At 40.7% G+C, this 22340-nt stretch overlaps 1 protein-coding gene across 1 annotated transcript in view; it reads left to right on the top strand.

Annotated features, from left to right (window-relative positions):
- The first annotated feature begins 12164 nt into the window (after nt 1-12164).
- Nucleotides 12165-22340, top strand: part of LOC121858370 (insulin receptor-related protein-like) — an 81249-nt gene continuing 71073 nt past the window's right edge. Inside the window, exon 1 of the mRNA XM_042354812.1 lies at nt 12165-12298. The gene's annotated coding sequence lies outside the window, so the exon portion shown is untranslated. The remainder of the gene's footprint in view (nt 12299-22340) is intronic.

The raw sequence follows: 22340 nt of genomic DNA, 5'->3' as shown, positions 1-22340 counted from the left end.
AGATCCTTAAGCAGCACATTCAGGAGTACCTAATGGCTGTGGAGTCGGAGTCGGAGTCGAGGAGTCGGAGGAAATTTCGGCTTGTGGAGTCGGAGGAAATTTCGGCTTGTGGAGTCGGAGGAAATTTCGGCTTGTGGAGTCGGAGTCGGTAAAATTGTCCAGACTCCGACTCCGACTGAAGCTACTCTGTTCCTAAGAACAAATATATGAACTCAGGCATATTCATTGCAGTGATTCCACTGATCCCACTAATGTTCTTAAATTATTAAAAGAATTTATTTCCATTTTATAAGCATTATTATGAATTTATTGTAGCAGGCACAGTATAGCACTATAATTTTGGACGATAGTCTCTTCTTTACCATTTGAAATTTTGAATTATATCAAATTTTGTTTCGTTGAAAACTGCACAGAGGCTCTCAGCTACAAAACAATTAGCTACAACCTGTTTTTGGTGAGATTAAGGCAAATTTAATTTAATAACTTAATCATGTAAAGTTTATCCATTTTCCTTAATAAGGTATTCATTTCTTTAATGTACATAAATATATAACTTTACTTTAAAAGGAATTGTAGGATCATCATTTAGATCCACATCAGATTATGAGCTTAAACAAAATTCATATGCTGAGATCGAATTTTTAGATATACATGTAAATGGTGTTTTCTAGTTAATATCTTGAATTCTTAATAAATTTATTTTTCTTTTGATTGAAACTTTGAAAGTCAAGCCTATCATCTTTTTGTAGTTCTTAAATATCGTCCAGATCATTAATAAAGCAGTATAGCCACGGTGTTTTACTTTTTACCTGTGCAGGTTACAACATACAAATTACAATTAGGATGGTAGAAATAGTTGTTACAAATAGGCCAAGGAGTCGGAGTCGGAGTCGGAGTCGGAGTCGGAAGCATAAAAATTTGAGGAGTCGGAGTCGGAGTCGGAGTCGAAGGTTTTGTCTTCGACTCCACAGCCCTGTTTACAAGGACTTGGTTTACACACGGTTGGAGTATGGCTGTGTATGGCGGGCGTACCTACAGGATGAAAGACGTCCACACACACACACACACACAGAGGTATACGTGAGAAACAAGTTAGAATATAAATACAGAGAAAGGTAGAGAGATAGAGAGTAAAATAAAAGAAAGAGAGAATGTAAAATAAAGTTAAAAGAGAAAATTTGACTATAAAATAAATGAAATAAGAGTTAATTGTAAAGAGCGAAAGATATGATAAAAGAGAGTAAGAGAAGGTACATTGGAGAGAGAGAGAGAGAGAGAGAGAGAGAGAGAGAGAGAGAGAGAGAGGAAGATAACTCGGCCTACCACACCCACCGTATGTACGTCTGTCATAGTAACTCCCTCATGGCTTCCCAGTATACTCTCTCTCTCTCTCTCTCTCTCTCTCTCTCTCTCTCTCTCCTCTCTCTCTCTCTCTCTCTCTCTCTCTCTCTCTCTCTCTCTCTCTCTCTCTCTCTCTCTCTCCTTTTCATATAAACTTCCGTTGCATGAATCTCCTTCGTCTCTCTCACCTACTTCCTTTATTTCTATCTTCTTTTCCTCTCCTTCGCTCCTCCTCCCCCCTCATTTATCAAAATTGGTGATACGGTATTAAGAAATAAGTCCCTCTCTTCCCTCTTTTTCCTCTCTCCCCTTCATTGCCTTCTCGATTCTTCCTTTTTCCTCCCCTCTCCCTTTCTCTGTCTCCTCCTCCTCCTCCTCCATCCCTTCCTCCCTTTGCTTTCGTCTCTAACCAAACCCTCTTCGCAATCCTCTAACCACCAGCTTTCATTCACACCCTAATCCTTCCCAGCCCACCCCACCCCACCCCATCCCACCCACCCACCCCACCACACACCCAACCCACTAGCCCCACCCCACCCACCCCACCCCAACCCACCCCACCCCACCCCCCACCCCTTCCCCTCCCTTCTCCCCGTTACCACCCAAGAGGCCAATCATATATAGTCACTTAGGTACTAAAGGTTCATTATAAACTTATCCTTAACTCACCTCCACACACACACACACACACACACACACACACACACACACACACACACACACACACACACACACACAGACTTGTAAAGACCTTATTGAATCAGTTGAAGATTACCCCACCCAGCTTATTTAGCCTAACTTCTTGGCTTAACCTAACCTAACCTGTGTCAATAAAGTTATACTAATTTCAGTCATGACAAACATTAACGCATGACAGTTCCCTACCTCCTCCTCCTCCCCTCTTCTTACTTTTTCCTCCTCCTCCTCCTCCTGCTCCTCCTCCTCCCTCCTGCTCCTCCTCGTCACCCAGCAACCGGTACACACTCACAAGCGACGGACCCCCACAATCGTCTCTATTCCCCCCTACTTCCCCGCCCCCTTCCTCTCTCTCTCTCACTGCCCTCTATTTTAATTCGGTGACATATGACCTAAGCTGTTCAATCCCTCTCCCTCCCTACCTCTCTTCCTCCCTACCTCTCTCCCTCCCTACCTCTCTCCCTCCTACGTACCTCCATCATTCCTCTCCTTCTTCCCTCCGTCTCTACCTCTAGCAGACTGACACGACTGTTTCTATGACAGGTTGATTCTCACTTACATTCAGAATCTGATTGAGTTTGGTGTTATCGCTCTCTGGTTACCCTGATCTAGCGGCGAGGAGGCAAGTGGTCATCCATGTCTTGGTTAGTTCACTCTGTTGTTGTGGTTCCAGTGTTTTATTGACTGAGTTTATGTATACGTATAGGAGATATATACATAATATATTGGTATGTATATTTGTTTTTCATTCATATTAGCTTTTTTATTTGAATATTTAGCAGGTAGCTGAACCTTACCTGACCTAACCTAACCTAAACTAACCCAATAACACCACCAGAAAACCACAATATAACAAGACCACCACACACCAACAACACCACCACCACCACCACCACAACACACCATCACACCACCACCACAACACACCATCACACCACCACTACCACAACCACCACAACACTCGACCACCACAACACACCACCACAACACACCACCACAACACACCACCACAACACCACAAATACACCATCACACCACCACAACACCTGACCACCACAACACACCACTCACAACACACCACCATTAACACACCACTACTCACACCACCACTCATTAATTCAACACCACAACACACCACCACAACACACCACCACAACACTCGACCACCACAACACTCGACCACCACATCCACTCAAATAAAAATAGAACTTGTGGTTTACACCTTTACAACACTCAATATCCTGACCCCAGAGTGCTGTGTGGACCAGACCAAACAGGACCTACCAGCCACAGCGACGAGAGGACGATTATATCACTTTATTAGCGTCTACGGTCCTCAAGTTCCACATTTCAATGACATAACATTAATATCTTAGTTTGTTTTGATGATAAACCAACAAAGTCCTCTGATGATGATGATGATGATGATGATGATGATGATGATGATGATGATGATGATGAAACCCTGCCTCTTGTAGTCACCTGAGGAAGGTGTGTGTGTGTGTGTGTGTGTGTGTGTGTGTCATAGTCACTCACACACACTGACAGTCCTGAGTGAGAGACAAAAGAGAGAGACGTGAGAGACAAAAGTGGGTGGAGAGAACCATTGCCTGGATGAGTGATGGGCCACACCCTAGAGAGACACTACTGACCAAGGCTTGACCATCCCTCACCCGCTGACACACACACACACACACACACACGTTATGATATAATACTGGTGCTTACAGATACCCCCTGTGGTGACTCCAACAACCACCACCACCACAACCAACAACAACGACACTAATAACAACAACAATAACAATAATAACACCACCACCACCACAATCTCCACCAACACCAACAACACCACCACCAACAGCGACACCACCAATAATAACAACACCGCCGCCACCACAATCACCACCAACACCAACAACACCACCACCAACAACGACACCACCAATAACAACAACACCACCACCACCACAATCTCCACCAACACCAACAACACCACCACCAACAACGACACCATCAATAACAACAACACCACCACCACCACAACCAACAACAACGACACTAATAACAACAACAATAACAATAATAACACCACCACCACCACAATCACCACCAACACCAACAACACCACCACCAACAGCGACACCACCAATAACAACAACACCACCACCACCACAATCTCCACCAACACCAACAACACCACCACCAACAGCGACACCACCAATAACAACAACACCACCACCACCACAATTGTTTTCATGTAGACAAACACAAGCTTACTTTAAGTGTTTGTTGTTTAAGCTGGACGTGAATTTTCCATTGTTCTCAACTTGTATATGTTAATGAGATGTGCACAAACATGCCTCGTGTGTGGGGGGGGGGTACAGTATGTTTGTTTATTGGTAATATCTGAAATCACCTGAAGATTCACCTAATAGGGATAGTTTACCTTATGATTAATTACCTTACAGATACCTCGGGAGTTAGGTTAGGTTAAAGGAAGAAGAGGAACAAGAGGAAGAAGAGGGGCAAGGGGAAGAAGAGGGACAAAGGGAAGAAGAGGGACAAGGGGAAGAAGAGGAGCAAGGGGAAGAAGAGGGACAAGGGAAGAAGAGGGACAAGAGGAAGAAGAGGGACAAGAGGAAGAAGAGGAACAAGGGGAAGAAGAGGGAGAAAGATAAGAAGTGTTCGGTGTCCGGGGGCAGAGTGAAGAAAACTCAGGTCAGTCTTTTTCATCACCTGGTGTTAACGAACTGGAATAGAATGAGGACGAATAAAGGGGAACTACGAGAGAATGAGGGCGAATAAAGAGGAACTAGAAGAGAATGAGGATAAATAAAAAGGAACTAGAAGAGAATGGGGGCGAATAAAGAGGAACTAGAAGAGAATGGAGGTGAGTAAAGAGGAACTAGAAGAGAATGAGGATAAATAAAAAGGAACTAGAAGAGAATGGGGGCGAATAAAGAGGAACTAGAAGAGAATGGGGGCGAATAAAGGGGAACTAGAAGAGAATGGGGGCGAATAAAGAGGAACTAGAAGAGAATGGAGGTGAGTAAAGAGGAACTAGAAGAGAATGAGGATAAATAAAAAGGAACTAGAAGAGAATGGGGGCGAATAAAGAGGAACTAGAAGAGAATGGGGGCGAATAAAGGGGAACTAGAAGAGAATGGGGGCGAATAAAGAGGAACTAGAAGAGAATGAGGATAAATAGAAAGGAACTAGAAGAGAATGGGGGCGAATAAAGAGGAACTAGAAGAGAATGGGGGCGAATAAAGGGGAACTAGAAGAAAATGGGGGCGAATAAAGAGGAACTAGAAGAGAATGGAGGTGAGTAAAGAGGAACTAGAAGAGAATGAAGAAGACTCGACTATTACAGAATAATCATCACAGGAACAGTGAGAGAAGTAAGAAGTTCTCCCACTGAGTTGGAGAAATAACAATGACGTGTTGTTGTTGTTGTAGTTGTTCAATATTTTCTATGCTATACATAACACAGCGTTGCCCAGTGATACTTACCGTGGTGGGTGTGTGCGTGGGGTGTGTTACTTTTGTGTGGGGTGTGTTACTTGTGTGTGGGGTGTGTTACTTTTGTGTGGGGTGTGTTACTTGTGTGTGGGGTGTGTTACTTTTGTGTGGGGTGTGTTACTTTTGTGTGGGGTGTGTTACTTTTGTGTGGGGTGCGTCACTTAGGTTAGGTTAGGTCAGGTCATCAAGTGAAATAAAGCAGGGGTGGCTAATCTTCACATCATTCTTAAATACAACCAAACATGACGAAACACAACCCTACAACCCCTTGATATTGGTAAAAGTTGTAAGGAAAATATTAAAGGAATTACATAGATGAAATATGTGAAAAGGAGAGCAAGGTTGTTGTTGTTGTTGTTGGTTGTTGTTGTTGTTGTTGTTGTTGTTGTTGTTGTTGGTTGATGTTGTTGTTGTTGTCACGGTTTTAGCCAATTACAACCAAAGAGTGTGTGTGTGTGTGTGTGTGTGTGTGTGTGTGTGTGTGTGTGTGTGTGTGTGTGTGTGTGTGTCAGGCGAATATCATTTGTCATGGTTTATTGTTTACTGTTTTGATTCTCCTATGATTTCTTGATTCATATGTAATAAAATGTTTTCTTCGAGTCACTGAGATGATTTATAGCAATCTTAATTAATTTCTTTTATAGTCGTCTAGTTAATGAATTACTTTTGTGTGTTAAAGTAACTTAATAATTGAAGTAGAGTTACCTTATGTTTTTTGTTTTATTATTATTGGCATTATATAAATTCACATATAGAAAAAAAAATATTCACTCAAAAAACTATTTATACAAAATTGTGTTGAAAAAATATGACACAACGGACGAAGGATTTTGACAACCCTACCGAGACAACAGGAGTCACAGTGTTCATTCTGAAATTCATCGATCACCCCAAGTACAGATAGTTTTTTGGAGTGAACATTGAAATGACACGACAAACTTTCATGCACCATTATTTTCAAGTCAAAATGTTCGTCAAAATATTTTATTCCAACACTTGTTATGGTTTTCCCAAATATTTACAACTACAACGAGCTTATTATAGTAAGCTGTCGAGATGAAAAAATAATATATTGAAGGACTAATTTGCATACAGTACATTCTTGAATATTATTGATGATATTTGCTTAGCTTAAAAATGAAAGTAATGTTAAATAAATTTTAATTCTCTATAAATTCTCTAAAGTTTTTGGAAACGTTCTGGTCTACTATATATATCAAGACTACAAATTTTTCCCTCTGTTTTTTTTACGTAAATTTGTGTAATTATGTTTGTGAGCATTTGGCAGATATTTGTTATAGTGGATTTTACACGCGAAAAATTTATCCGTTTTAAAAATTACCAGAGTTATATTTTTTTAATAATTCGTTGTTTATGTTATTATTATTATCATTATTATTATTATTACAATAGCTACATTCCTCCCAGCACGACTCCACTAAGCAAGTCATAAGCAATATAAATTCCCTCATTGATAACTGTAGTATTGCAGGAATTGATTTGCATAAATAAATTTGGACAACTTTATTACACTCCACTCCTAAGACATATAAATCGTTTTTGTTGATGTATAGCCTAGCATAATTGATGGATAACCTAGCACAATTATTGTACAGCCTAGCCTAATTGATGTATAGCCTAGCACAATTGTGTTTTGGTTTGAATGTAATAATTGAAACTTAATGAATGATTAGAAGATTATGAAAAAGAATGAGAGAGAGAGAGAGAGAGAGAGAGAGAGAGAGAGAGAGAGAGAGAGAGAGAGAGAGAGAGAGAGAGAGAGAGAGGAAAGAGAGAAATAAACACAAGAAAATAAATTAGAATATATTACACGTGTTAAAATGAATGGAAATTAAGATCAAATATCAATTAAAATTTTTTGAAAGTTATTAAAGAAGAAATTAACAGAATATGGAAGAAGATTATTGTAAAATTGAATAAATGGAGAAGTTGTGAATAGAGCATCAATCACTAATACCGTGATTGATGGGGCATTTATCAATCCCCAGAATAATGGGGTGGGGATGATAATGCGTAATTTGAGGCTGTAATCCACCAGAGTTGGTAATGGTTTAATTAGAAGTTTGTGAATAATTGAAATTAGTGGCCCCGAGGCTTGATTGGTTTTTAAAGCGTAGAACAGAGAAGACACGGGTGTAAATATCAATAAACTACGACACAGAAGAAAAATAATGAGTAACAAGGGACTGGGAAATAATGATGAGTAAAAACGGTGTAAAATGAAGTAAAGAAAGATAGATCATCATCATCATCATCATCATCATCAGCATCAATGTTTTCCACTTATTCTTATCCTCCGTACACACACACACACACACACACACACACACACACACACACACACACAGACATGTGATCCGTATAGAAAGACCATCTCAGTTGTTTACTTACATGATGACAATAACAACAAACACTCACACCACACTTCAACCACAGAGGGATAACCAAACCTAACCTAACCTAACCTAACCTAACCTATCCTAACCTAACCTAACCTAACCTAACACTCTCCAAAGTATAAGGAACGTTATAGTGTTTAATCAACTGGTGGAATAAACTAGGGTGGCTAATCTTCAGGTTAATCCAGCTATTACACTAAAGTTCTACCATAGCCTTAGTAAAGAATGCTAAGAAATATTTTCCCTCACTAAGGTACGCTATAGCTATTAAAATTCTTCGTCTAAACTTCATTGGATGAGGCGAGCGTGAGGAATGTTCAAGCCAGCCCGACCACTGTGTTGCCCTGGGCTACCAAGCATTCAAAACCCACTCTCGAGTAGAAGTAGTTAAGATTGAGTTAGGTTAGGTTAGGTTTAGATTAGGCCAATAAACATGAAGATGTTTAATCAGACGAAATAAGCTGAAGGGGAGGGGGAGGCTATTCTTCACGTGATCTGAGAATTACAGATAAATCTCCCTAGACTGACTGAGCCCTTCACCCCTACCTTCCCCTCAAGCTCACAATAATAAGAGGACTTGCTTGCTCACTTGTTTATATCCGATAACTATGACCCGACAATCCAGACAGGCAGACGCAGCAAGCACCACACACAGCAGACAGGCAGAATACTGGCAGCACCACAGCAGACAGGCAGACGCAGCAAGCACCACAGCAGGCAGAGACACAGCACCACACAGCAGACAGGCAGACGCAGCAAGCACCACACAGCAGACAGGCAGACGCAGCAAGCACCACACAGCAGACAGGCAGACGCAGCAAGCACCACACAGCAGACAGCAGACGCAGCAAGCACCACACAGCAGACAGACGCAGCAAGCACCACACAGCAGAACAGAGCAGACACAGCAAGCACCACACAGCAGACAGGCAGACGCAGCAAGCACCACACAGCAGACAGGCAGACGCAGCAAGCACCACACAGCAGACAGGCAGACGCAGCAAGCACCACACAGCAGACAGAGACACCAAGCACCAAACACCTTCGACTAGAACTAGATGCTGTGGGTCAATAGTGCTCTGGGAAACTAGGTAAAACTGTCTGATTGGTTTGTTTTACTGTTTGGTTGTTTAATTAGTCTGGAGGGGCCATGTTTGGGAGTTTAGTTCAGCCCCAGGGGACTAGGAGTGAAGAGGAACAGCGCCACTTAAGACTGTGACTGGAGGGTAGAATCATGAGGACTGTTTTTCAGCTGAGATTGGAAACTAATATCGGTGGCTGTTATAAGCTTAGTTGGGAAGTAATCTCAGGGCCTATGATCATAAAGAAGAAGGTGGAGGTGCCTGTGTGACCTTCGCCCGTGTCTGACCTTCGCCCGTGTCTGACCTTCGCCCATGTCTGACCTTCGCCTGTGTCTGACCTTCGCCCGTGTCTGACCTTCGCCCGTGTCTGACCTTCGCCCGTGTCTGACCTTCGCCCGTGTCTGACCTTCGCCTGTGTCTGACCTTCGCCCGTGTCTGACCTTCGCCCATGTCTGACCTTCGCCCATGTCTGACCTTCGCCTGTGTCTGACCTTCGCCCGTGTCTGACCTTCGCCCGTGTCTGACCTTCGCCCATGTCTGACCTTCGCCCATGTCTGACCTTCGCCTGTGTCTGACCTTCGCCCATGTCCTGACCTTCGCCATGTCTGACGCTTCGCCCTTCGCCCATGTCTAACCTTCGCCCATGTCTGACCTTCGCCTGTGTCTGACCTTCGCCCATGTCTGACCTTTTCCATGACCTTCGCCCATGTCTGACCTTCGCCCATGTCTGACCTGCCTGTCGATCTGACCTTCGCCCATGTCTGACCTTCGCCCATGTCTAACCTTCGCGTGTCTGACCTTCGCCTCTGACCTTTGCCCATGTCTAACCTTCGCCCATGACCTTCTGCCCATGTCTGACCTTCGCCCATGTCTGACCTTCGCCCATATCTGACCTTCGCCCTTCTGCCTCGTGTCTGACCTGTCGCCCATCTTCGCCCGACCTTCGCCCATGTCTGACCCTTTCGCCCATGACTTTTCTGACCTTCGCCCATGTCTGACCTTTCGCCCGTGTCTGACCTTCGCCCGTGTCTGACCTTCGCCCATGTCTGACCTTCGCCTGTGTCTGACCTTCGCCCATGTCTGACCTTCGCCCATGTCTGACCTTGGCCCATGTCTGACCTTCGCCCGTGTTTGACCTTCGCCCGTGTCTGGGTAATGGGTTGAGTGTCCATTGGGCAATCAGGGTTAGGGGAGAGCTAACCCTAGTTAAAACAAGCTGATGGAAGCCCTAGTTAAAACAAGCTGAGGGAGCCAAAGTTAAAACAAGCTGATGGAAGCCCTAGTTAAAACAAGCTGATGGAAGCCCTAATTAAAACAAGCTGAGGGACCCCTAATTAAAACAAGCTGAGGAAGCCCTAGTTAAAACAAGCTGAGGAAGCCCTAGTTAAAACAAGCTGAGGGACCCCTAATTAAAACAAGCTGAGGAAGCCCTAGTTAAAACAAGCTGAGAAAGCCCTAGTTAAAACAAGCTGAGGGACCCCTAATTAAAACAAGCTGAGGAAGCCCTAATTAAAACAAGCTGAGGGAGCCAAAGTTAAAACAAAGATAAACAACTTTCATTAAAAGATTCCATCAAACTTAATTAAAACAACACAGATTCCTCTCTCTAGTAAACACAGGCAGAACTCACCACGACGCAGAGGCGAGAGAGGCGCCCCTTATACCCCCCAGCAGCGTCCAACACCCACCCCCAGCAGCATCCAACAACAACCCCTCCAGCAGCATCCAACACCCCCCTCCAGCAGCGTCCACACCCCCTCCAGCCCCCCCTCCAGCAGCGTCCTACACCCCCTCCAGCAGCGTCCTACACCCCCCTCCAGCGACTAAGTTATGTTACTCCATTCTCTTCCATTCGTCACAACTGCGGCAACACTGTGATTGTTTCTCATTAACCAGAAGACATAAATAACATAGGTTAGGAATGTTCACGTTTTCATATTCAATGTTTCGTTTCTCACTTATAAAATTCTTTCCTTAGTTAGTCACAGCTGCTAGCATTCTGAATGTTTCTCATTAATCAAGAGAGGTAAATAGAAAAATCAATTTGAGCGTTTCTGTTGACATGTTTCTCAGATCTCTCTCTCTTTTCTTCGCTGATTCATTAACTCTCTCAGTCAAAGCTGCAGATATCACCTTAAATGTCTCTCGTTAAACAGGGAACGTAATTCGTAAACTATCGTAGAGTGTTCAGGTGTATATGTCTCATCATCAACAGGAAACACATACACGCTATAGGTCACTCTCAGCGCAACAACATGTCAGACTAGCCAGTAATTGCCAACACCTGTAAAATTTATCAACACAAATAAGATTTTTTCTGGACGCTTCGTTAAATTAATGAACTAAATCACCTGTCGTCCACATAGCATATTCAAACGTGATTTAAAACCCCACCATAAAATAAACAAACAACTCATGAGGCGAGGGTGGCTTATGAATCACAAGCTGGGGTAGTAAGGACACAGGGGCAGGGGTGCAGTAGAGAGCAAGGGCTGGAGACGCGGTAGTAGAGGATAACTTTACTACTTTATATCATACATTACTACTTGTATAGGTTGTATTACTAACACTTGTACACTGCGCTGGGTGTAAGTGTAGTGTAGAGTAGGGTGTTCTGGCTGAAGGTCATGTGTGTGTGTGTGTTGTGTTGTGTCTACCTCAAGCCAACACCATTACCCACCCCCAGCCTCTGTTTTCTTTCGTGTAATTGGCAGGAAAAGAGAGTTAGGTGGAGTTAACCTGCTTTTCACCTCAGCATACTCAAATAAAGGTGGATATATATTTACGTGTGTTGATTATTATTATATTATCTATGTTTTATGGAGGTATTTCATTATATTAGTCCTCTTTGAGTTCATGTTAAAACAAATGTCAGAAATGATTGTCTGACTGAAGTCGTTTTGTGTGAAATGACGTTTAGCAAGAGAGAGAGAGAGAGAGAGAGAGAGAAGTAAATGCTATTATTCCTTTCCTCTGTTACTCTTTACGTGTGTGTGTGTGTGTGTGTGTGTCCACGTGCAGGTGGCGAGTATGTGCGTGCGTGTAAAACGAGTCCGGCAGCTGAGTAGAGTGAGGGAGAGCAGAGAGCAGTATGTTGGTAGTCCCAGTAGTGTACGGACGTGTCGCTTCCTGTCGCTGGAATGTAAACACTGTGACGTTATTCTCTACGCGCCGCCTTCAACGCACTCATACATTAGCGCTGCTCATCGGTATAATAATCTTACTCAATCATAGGTAATCAAGACTTAATTATGTCCTTGATGGTTTAATTTGATGACGATTAGATTAACCCTATTTCCGTGTATTATTTTGGATTCCCACAAAAATGCAGAATAGCGGGAATGAACTTTTTTGGGGAGTTGATTTCTGTATAAGTTGTGGAGCTGTGTCGTGACAGATCCACTCACTGGACTCTCTTGATAAAGCGTTATGAGTGGTGTGTTAGTGTTCCCGCTTGATGCAACACTGACTCTGAGATTTATCAAGCAACACCGAGATATCGTATTTATATAATGGGTAATCAATTTTGTCAAGTTATTCGTAGGTGAGGGATGGATGGAGTCATCTCACACACACCTGGCCTGGGGTAAACAGTAACCAGGCGCTGTTTGTGTTGGTGTACCGAGGATTTAACTCATATTGTAACCGTAGATATTAATTTTAAACGCCCATTATAGCTGGGAATATTTACACAACTGAAATATATAAACATTCAGTGAGAAAAAAAAATCCCTTCTAGCGTCGTTAATGACTAATGACTCAACAGAAACAACAGTGAAATAGAAGGCCACTCAGTCACTCCTGCCTTGGTTCATACAGCCAGGTGACTTGCTATTATGAAGTAACAGAAGAAGAAGTTTGATAATGACGACACTAAGATAGCATTATGGTGAAAGGTAAGACGAGCCAGTTAGCGTCGTAAAGGTTGAAACCGACATTACTCTGATGAAACTAATTAACCTATGATACCTGTGATAATATTCTGGACTTAGGGAGTTTAATTAATTTACTGCATTTCTTCTCACAAATAAACAATCAAAAGACGAGTTAGCAAACTGTTTCACACGTGTATTTAATGATGATTGTCATTATTAAACATTGTAAGACAAGTATCCCTTATTGTTGAGTATTTACATCGTCTACAGGAGCCAGCAATCACTACTACAAACAGAAAAAGATTAATGCCCTCACTGTCCCATACATGAACAAACTGTGCAAGAGAAATGGTCAATAATATAACACGGGATTATAAAGGGCTAAACAAGTTCCTGGTATTATAATCACAGTTAAACATAATAATAATGAGTCTTTAATCTCTTGACCTTCTCTCAACACCACGACACACACACCTGAAGTTTTACAGAAGAATGGACAAGGTATGTTATGGATCTTACGGCCCGGGATGTTGTCTAGCAAGGCGAAAACCTCGTCTTCCTCTCCCCTCCCCCACTCTTCTCCTTCTAACTCCCAATATACAAACTATAAAACCGAATGTTATAAAAAAAGTATTACATTCACTTCATTACTTTAGTCTACAAAGATTCCTTCAACATTAATGATCAATCAACCAACTTTAGTATCTTCGGTCCCATCGTCTGACAGTCTGACACATATAACTAATATGACAACGAATTCTCGACATTTTTTACCATAAGGGATCATTTTCAAAACAATATTCACAGTTTATACAATTATCACCGTCACACAGCTATATATAATCACTATTTGCTCCCTACCTCGTCAACACCTGGCCCCACCTGTGTTAAGGGCATATAATAACATTCCATTAAAATTTATTACCGCATTTTGGTGATATTTATCCAGGTAAGTTGATTAATTGTCGCCGATGTATAAAAGGGTTAGGTAGACGGATATGGATGATAATATTACTTCTAATACAAATAATAATAATAATAATAATAATAATAATAATAATAATAATAATAATAACAATACTAATAATAATAATGATAAAAATAATACTAAACGGTGAACAAGATCATTTTGTCTCACTTGTGTAGAAATATCTAAAGAAATTTGACAGCTATAACCAGCATCACATGACAGGTGTAGTAGAACCGTGGTCCAGGTGCGTAGGCCCATAATTACAGGTTATAATTAGAAGCCAAATCGTGTGACTACCTGCTCTAGCTCCCTCCATACTCCCAGATACACTGTAATGTCCTGAGGCTGTCATCAAACCTCTCCACCAAATGATGTTTCTGTTGAGGAAAGTTAATTGGAATATGAAATTTTTTTTATCATATTCTTTCTATCATATTCTAAACCTAACCTGACTTGACCTAACCTAACAAAGGTGATGACAAATGACGATCGGATGCTGTCAACACTAAGAGATTCACAAAGGTCCCAAGACTTAACTCCACTTATTTTTCGTCATTACTATAATATCAATCAATCTTTATCTGAGAGTTAACGACCACAGTCCTCTAACTCTTAAACCATATTCTTCACTTTTACCACTAATCTGTTAACCAGTTTTTGTAATGCCTCTTAACTATCTGTGATAAGGGCCGTACATCACCTGTATAGCGTATAATTTGATATTACTTTACCATTAACTTCTAGTCCTTCATTATCACTTATAACTTCTCTCATTAAGATTTCTGTATATAAGAACACTTAATCACACCTCAAGCCTCGCGAGGAACAACGGGCCGACACGAATGCCTCTAACCTTTCCTAAGTTATAGAGACACTCAGGTGACTATTGTGATACGAACAACCAGATCACCTGATAATTAGACACCCTAACTTATTTCACCTGATCATTAGACACCCTAATATTACCTGGAGGAGGGAGGGAAGGTTATTGTTAAAGGGGGTTAATTATATCAGGTGGAATAAAATTGGGCTAACTTCACGCGACCTGAGTAGAGGTGACGGGAGACGTGAGCAAAGTGTAAACAAACTGACCCAACGCTGTACGTCGCCTCTCAACCACGACCAACACGACCTGATTTATTATGCCGATTTTCCATGTATTAAGGCCGTTAAGATATTAAGGGTCATTAACAGTTAATTAATATGATATAGTAGATACACAGCGGCCAGTAAGCAGATGATAGACATTTATGTTTTTACCTCAGGTCATCAGTACATGTTCAAACCTTGAGAAAATTAATAGAAAAAAAGAAATAAAATATCCCAGCAAAATATAACACTTCTTAAATATAACTAAAACATAAAAAAAGCTGTAAGACTATATTAAAAGAGTTAAACAGCAAGAAAAATAATAAACAATTGGACGAAACACTGACATCACACCTTAATTATAATTCTGGCCAGGTAAACAAAACAAAATACTGGAGAAAATACAAACTTGATATTAAATAACTTCAAGTACAAGATTAACATTATTTCCCCCATACATACATAAGAACATATGAAAATAAGGAGTCTGCAATAGGCCGGTTGGCCTGTGCATGGCAGCTCCTGTCGAGAGTTACTACCACTCTCTATCATCCATGAATCTATCTAGCCTCCTTTTGAAACTTTCCAGAGTTCCCGCACTTACTATAAAGTTGCTAAGCTTGTTCCACTCGTCCACCACCCTATTTGTGAAACAGTTTCTTCCTATCTCCCTCCTAAACCTAAACTTATCCAACTTGAATCCGTTGCTCCGAGTCCTATCCTGCTCGGATATTATAAGAACTTTATCTATATCCCCTTTCACCCACTTAAATACTTCTATCATATCTCCCCGCACTCTTCGTCTTTCTAGGGAATGCAAGTTAAGTTTCTTTAACCTATCCTGATATGGAAGGTTTCTAAGTCCCGGAATCATTTTTGTCATTCTTCGCTGCACCGACTCTAGTGAATTTATATCCATTCTATAATAGGGGCACCAGAACTGAACCGCATAATCGAGGTGCGGCCTGACTAGCGCAAGATATAGTTGCAATAAGACCTCTGCACTCTTGTTACTTACACTTCTAGATATAAAACCCAATATTCTGTTTGCCTTATTTCGAACATTAACGCACTGTTTTCTAGGCCGTAGGTCCGGGCTTACAAGTACCCCTAGGTCTCTTTCACAAGTCGACTTCTCTAGGTTGATGTTGTTAAGGCTGTATACATTATAAGTATTTGTTCTTCCAATATTAAGTACGCTGCACTTGCTGGTGTTGAATTTCATAGTAATACACCATACACTACACAAGTAACTAATGAGACAAGCGAGAGTTTAACCTGTGACCTCTAACACACACACACACACACACACACACACTCAACATGGAGGCGTAATGAGTCTGTCTGGGCTTGCAAAAATTCCTTTATTTATAAGTTGGATCACGTATGCTTCACAGAGTTACCTATTGTTAATATAATGGCGTCACACTATATTCTGAACTGACTGCCAAGCTGCTGTTAATTAAGTAGAATATCATATTGTTTCTAATATGGTGTATTTAAATCAGGGTTATATTTTAAAATTGTTATGTACTTTGATTTCTATTTTTTTTTCTGTTTTGTTGTTTTTAACTTCCTTTCTGTCGATATTACTTTATTGTTTCACTACATGTTTAACACAGTTTTAATTTACCTTTTCTACTGCCCGTGTGATTATTATTATTAGTAGTAGTAGTAGTAGTAGCAGTAGTAGTAGTAGTAACATCCCATTTACATCTTCTTTCCTGTTTCATTTATTTTTTCCCTATACCAACAACGTTACTAATCACTTAACCTAACCTAACCTTAACGTAACCTTAACGTAACCTTAACCTAACTTTAACGTAACCTTAACCTAACTTTAACCTAACTTTAACCTAACTTAACCTAACCTTAACCTAACTTTAACCTAACTTTAACCTAACCTTAACGTAACCTTAACCTAACTTTAACCTAACTTAACCTAACCACATCTCACCCCATCATTGAGTCACCTGTCAGCTATAAGAGTCCATATGTATAGATGATGATGTAATATGTATAAAGTATTCATCTTATCGGTAATTATTGCATGTATAAATTATCAACATTATCGTTCATTATCATTTTTCACAATCCTCGAGTTTCATGTTGCAATTTACGATGATAAATTGTTAATCTGAACTTGTTGCTGTCATCAGATTGTAGAACTCAGCCACACGAATTTCATCCATTGCGAACTACTGTAGCTGATCTGAAGGGCATTATAGTGTGAGCAGCATTATAGTGTGAGCAGCATTATAGTGTGAGCAGCATTATAGTGTGAGCAGCATTATAGTGTGAGCAGCATTATAGTGTGAACAGCATTATAGTGTGAACAGCATTATAGTGTGAGCGGCATTATAGTGTGAACAGCATTATAGTGTGAACAGCATTATAGTGTGAGGAGCATTATAGTGTGAGCAGCATTATAGTGTGAACAGCATTATAGTGTGAGCAGCATTATAGTGTGAACAGCATTATAGTGTGAGCAGCATTATAGTGTGAGCAGCATTATAGTGTGAGCAGCATTATAGTGTGAGCAGCATTATAGTGTGAGCAGCATTATAGTGTGAACAGCATTATAGTGTGAGCAGCATTATAGTGTGAACAGCATTATAGTGTGAGCAGCATTATAGTGTGAACAGCATTATAGTGTGAGCAGCATTATAGTGTGAGCAGCATTATAGTGTGAACAGCATTATAATGTGACAGCATTATAGTGTGAGCGGCATTATAGTGTGGGCAGCATTATAGTGTGAGCAGCATTATAGTGTGAGCAGCATTATAGTGTGAGCAGCATTATAGTGTGAGCAGCATTATAAGCAGCATTATAGTGTGAGCAGCATTATAGTGTGAACAGCATTATAGTGTGAGCAGCATTATAGTGTGAACAGCATTATAGTGTGAGCAGCATTATAGTGTGAGCAGCATTATAGTGTGAACAGCATTATAATGTGAGCAGCATTATAGTGTGAGCGGCATTATAGTGTGGGCAGCATTATAGTGTGAGCAGCATTATAGTGTGGGCAGCATTATAGTGTGAGCAGCATTATAGTGTGAGCAGCATTATAGTGTGAGCAGCATTATATTACATGACGTTTAAACTGCAAAATTAATCATTAGTTTGGTGATTTTTACACAACATGAGAGAGAATGAGAACACACACACACACACACACACACACACACACACACACACACACACACACATACACATACACACACACACACTTGACAACAGCAACTTGAAGAAAAGGAAAAATGTTATGAATAGTTACCATTTATTTACAAACATCGTAAACAACTTATTTTTCTCTACGTGTGAATGTTATTGTTTACACCTTTTTATGTCTGTGGTTTCTCACACGTTAAGACATACACACAGACATACACAGACATACACACAGACATACACACAGACATACACACAGACATACACACAGACATACACTCAATCCCAACAAAAATCTGTAAGTGATTCTGTATACAATTTTCTGCGACATCCTGTACAGACATGACTTGCAGTTTATGTGAATATTTTACGAGTATTTTCAGTCCATTTCGTTTACAATATTTTTCATGGGTTTTATTAATTACTTATATCGTATTTTAAATGAATATGTTAACTGTGTATGAGCGATATTAAAATTATACAATATACATACCGGGAAAAATAATATAGTGATTTTTTTTTAATGAACGAAGATTAATATTACGAGATTATTGGTTATTAATATGTAATTAGTGGTTCTATTTCCTTCTCTCTGCCCTACCCCCAGTGACGTCATCATCTACCAGGGTAAGTGTTGGATACTTTTTTCTAATTAAATTTTCGGTTCATCTAAAGAATAACCACTCGAAGGTAACCTAACCTAACACCATTAACACCATACATTATCACCATTAACACCACACATTATCGCCATTAACACCACACATTATCACCATTAACACCACACATTATCACCATTAACACCACACATTATCCCCACCACCATTAACGCCAATAACACCATCAATTTTATGTAAAATATATAATTTACCGGACGAATGTAAATAAACATTCTGATCAGTTATATAAATATTTTTTTTTTTTTTAGGTTTTCCACAATTGATAATGATTAGCGCAGATCATCTCCACGTGTGTGAGAGAGGAGGAGGCGGAGGAGGAGGAGGAGGATAGGAGGGGTCAGAGGAGAGGAGAGAGAAGAGAGGAGGGAAGAGAAGGGGCCAGAAAAGGGAGGAGGAGGAGGAAGGGTCAGAGGAGAAGAAGGGAAGGAGAGGAAGAAGAAGGAAATGAAATCAGTGGAGAAGAGAGGGAGGAAGAAGAAAAAAGAGGAAAGGGAGAAGGAGTAGCAGGAGGAGAAGGAAGAATAAGCGAGGGAAGGAAGAAGAAGAGAGGGGAGGAAGAGAGGGAAGGAAGAATAAGAGAGGGAAGGAAGAAGAAGAGAGGGAAGAAAGAGGAAGAGAGGGAAGAAAGAATAAGAGAGGAAAGGAAGAATAAGAGAGGGAAAGAAGAAGAAAGAGCAGTAAGAGGAAGAAGTCATTATTGGAGGTAATAATAATCCCAGGTGACTGAGGTGGAAAATTAGGTAATTAGAACAATTAGCCCAGAGTGGTAGAGGCAGTTCTCAGGCGGCCGTTGACTAATGGTGCGGTGATACTCGGTGCTGGGTCAAACGTTCAAGTCTGTCGCTTAAAGAGTCAAGTTTTAGCTAGAGTTATAACCCTAAAGATTAGTTTAATTTCACTATTTTCAACCATTATTGTCACCATCTTCATCCATTACTGTCACCATCCTCACCATCCATACGCACTATTATGACCATCTACATCCACCAGTCACCATCCTCATCTACCACTGTCATCATCCTCATCTACCACCTTCACCATCCACATCCACCACTGTCATCATCCTCATCTACCACTATCCACCATCCACATCCACCACTATCCACCATCGTTACCATCTACTCCAATAAAGTTTATCCTGTCACTAGGACCTGGCAGCTGAGTAAATAAAATTCCTCACCAAAATTTTCCTCAAACGAAAAAGTTTGTGAGAAATCCAGGTCAGTTCTGTCGTGTTTGTTTCTCAGTCGCTGATGTTCTCAACGTGAGGTCCTTCTCCAGGTTGAGGATGACCTTGACAACTCCTTGAATAATTTTGTTGTGTTTTGGTGAGACAACATTCAGGTGGCAGACAAGATATAAATTTGTCATAGAATTCTCACGTGGGGTCATTGCTAGTCAGTGCAGGTAGGTAGGTAGGTAGGTAGGTAGGTGAATCAGGTTGAGTGGTGGTGGTAGTTGTGGTAGTGGGTGACTCAAGTCTCTGTCACCGTCACTAAAACAGTTAAATTAAAACCTCATTCCGCCTCACTAAACGTACGCACGGGGGAGCTTTGCCTCGTATCACTGTTCCACACTCGTTCCCACTACTCGTTGACAAATTCTCTTCATTCAACGAAGATATTTATTTTCAGTTCATCTCTTCCCAGTTGTTTTTTTTAATCAAACAGCTTCACGTACATTTGTTTTGTTGTTTACACGAATATTAATTATATACAGGTAAATTGTATCTATATTTTGTATCACCTGTTGATGGGCTTTGTTGTTCTCTCTAAAGTATAGCAGTAACTTCTATCCTGACTGACTTAACTGAGAAAACCTTTAACCCCTCTCTCTTTCCCTCTCATCCCTCTTTCTCTCCCTCTTATCTCTCTCTCTCTCTCTCTCTCTCTCTCTCTCTCTCTCTCTCTCTCTCTCTCTCTCCACACACACACACAAACACGTCACATCAACTATACACAGATCAGACTATTTCAGAACTGACTTTACCGAGAAATATAGACCTGCAAACCATTAAGAATCCATAACTGTATTCACGGCACTTGGCTTCGTTTGTGATAATTGCATTCCACCTGTCTCATTGTTCCATTATTCAGGTCAAATAAACAAAGCATGATTGTCAATTAACACTGAAAATCTCTATTCAGTTCAGAGGTATAAGACTAAAATTCCTAAATCCTATTCACAAAATATTTTTCATTCATATATTCTCACGTTACAAATTTGATCTTTTTTCACATTGTAATCTTGTGATATAGATCTATAGTTCACTCTTCTATATAAAGGTACATGCTTTATTATACTTATGTTCTTCTTATGTTCTTATATATTTGTACTCGTATATAATGTTAAAAAAAATATCAAGTACCGTACGTAAGAATTCCCCTTTTTAATGATCTGTCCTTTTTTAATGTGTCGCCGTTCGTTGTTATGTCCGTGACCGAGAGTTTTTGTTTTGCCCTTTCGTTAGACGTATGTCGTCGTCCACTAGCTGTCGTCTTGTTCAATGGCTTATACCTGTAGTCGTGTTGGGTCGTACAGCCCAGTAAAACACGATACACAGAACGACTAACTGACAGAAAGTGCACAGATAACGGAAAGGGAAAGGGAGAAGGAATTAAAGGAAGGGAGAAAAGGAAAAAGAGCAAACTCAGTAAAGATAACGTCTAGACCTCGATGCTGAGATTACCAAGACTCAGGTGGATATTCCCGTAAAAGTGTGTGAGGTAAGAGAACGGACAGGTGGATGGCGAGGCTAATTACCTACCTGTATAATAACTTTGGTGAAAGTATTAAAACTCTTGTCATTAAACGTGATTTGTGAACTTTGCTTTTCTATATAATTATCATATTTACTCTTATCCCTCTTTCGTCAAGGATAGATCACCTGATAATTAGCTTCTCCCCCTCAGTGTAGCTCACCTGATTAATGAATAATAAACTATAATGCTACCTGTGGAGTTAGGTTAGGTTAGGTGTGGTATTATAAACTGTTCTTTCCTTATTATAATGATTCGTGATGTTTTCTGTTCAGGTGTTTTCAAAATAAGACTAATGTGATGAGAGTCGGATACTGTTGATCTGTGACTGGATGTTGTGTGACTGATTGATCTGTGACTGGATGATGTGTGACTGGTTGATCTGTGACTGGATGCTGTGTGACTGGTTGATCTGTGACTGGTTGATCTGTGACTGGATACTGTGTGAGTAGATACTGTGTAACCGGAAGCTGCGTGACTAAGGAACAACGTAACACAGAGACAACGGAACACTCGCCTTTAAGTGCTTCTCGTCTCCTTCCTGAAGACACCTTGACACAGACAAGGTCATTAGCGGGCACAGGTAAGTAATTAAAGGACACGTAGAGTGGGGAGGTGTTTGTTGGCTCCTGAACTCTCCTCTGGGTTTTGATAATGAGGAGGAAGGGGATAAAGATATAGGGTTATAATCATAGTCAAACATTAAGAACAGAGCCTAATCATATAAGACC

The sequence above is a fragment of the Homarus americanus genome, unplaced genomic scaffold (genome assembly GCF_018991925.1).
Source record: "Homarus americanus isolate GMGI-L3 unplaced genomic scaffold, GMGI_Hamer_2.0 scaffold57980, whole genome shotgun sequence".
NCBI lineage: Eukaryota > Metazoa > Arthropoda > Malacostraca > Decapoda > Nephropidae > Homarus > Homarus americanus.
The sequence above is the reverse complement of the archived record's forward strand: the minus strand, read 5'-3'. Positions and strand labels throughout refer to the sequence as shown.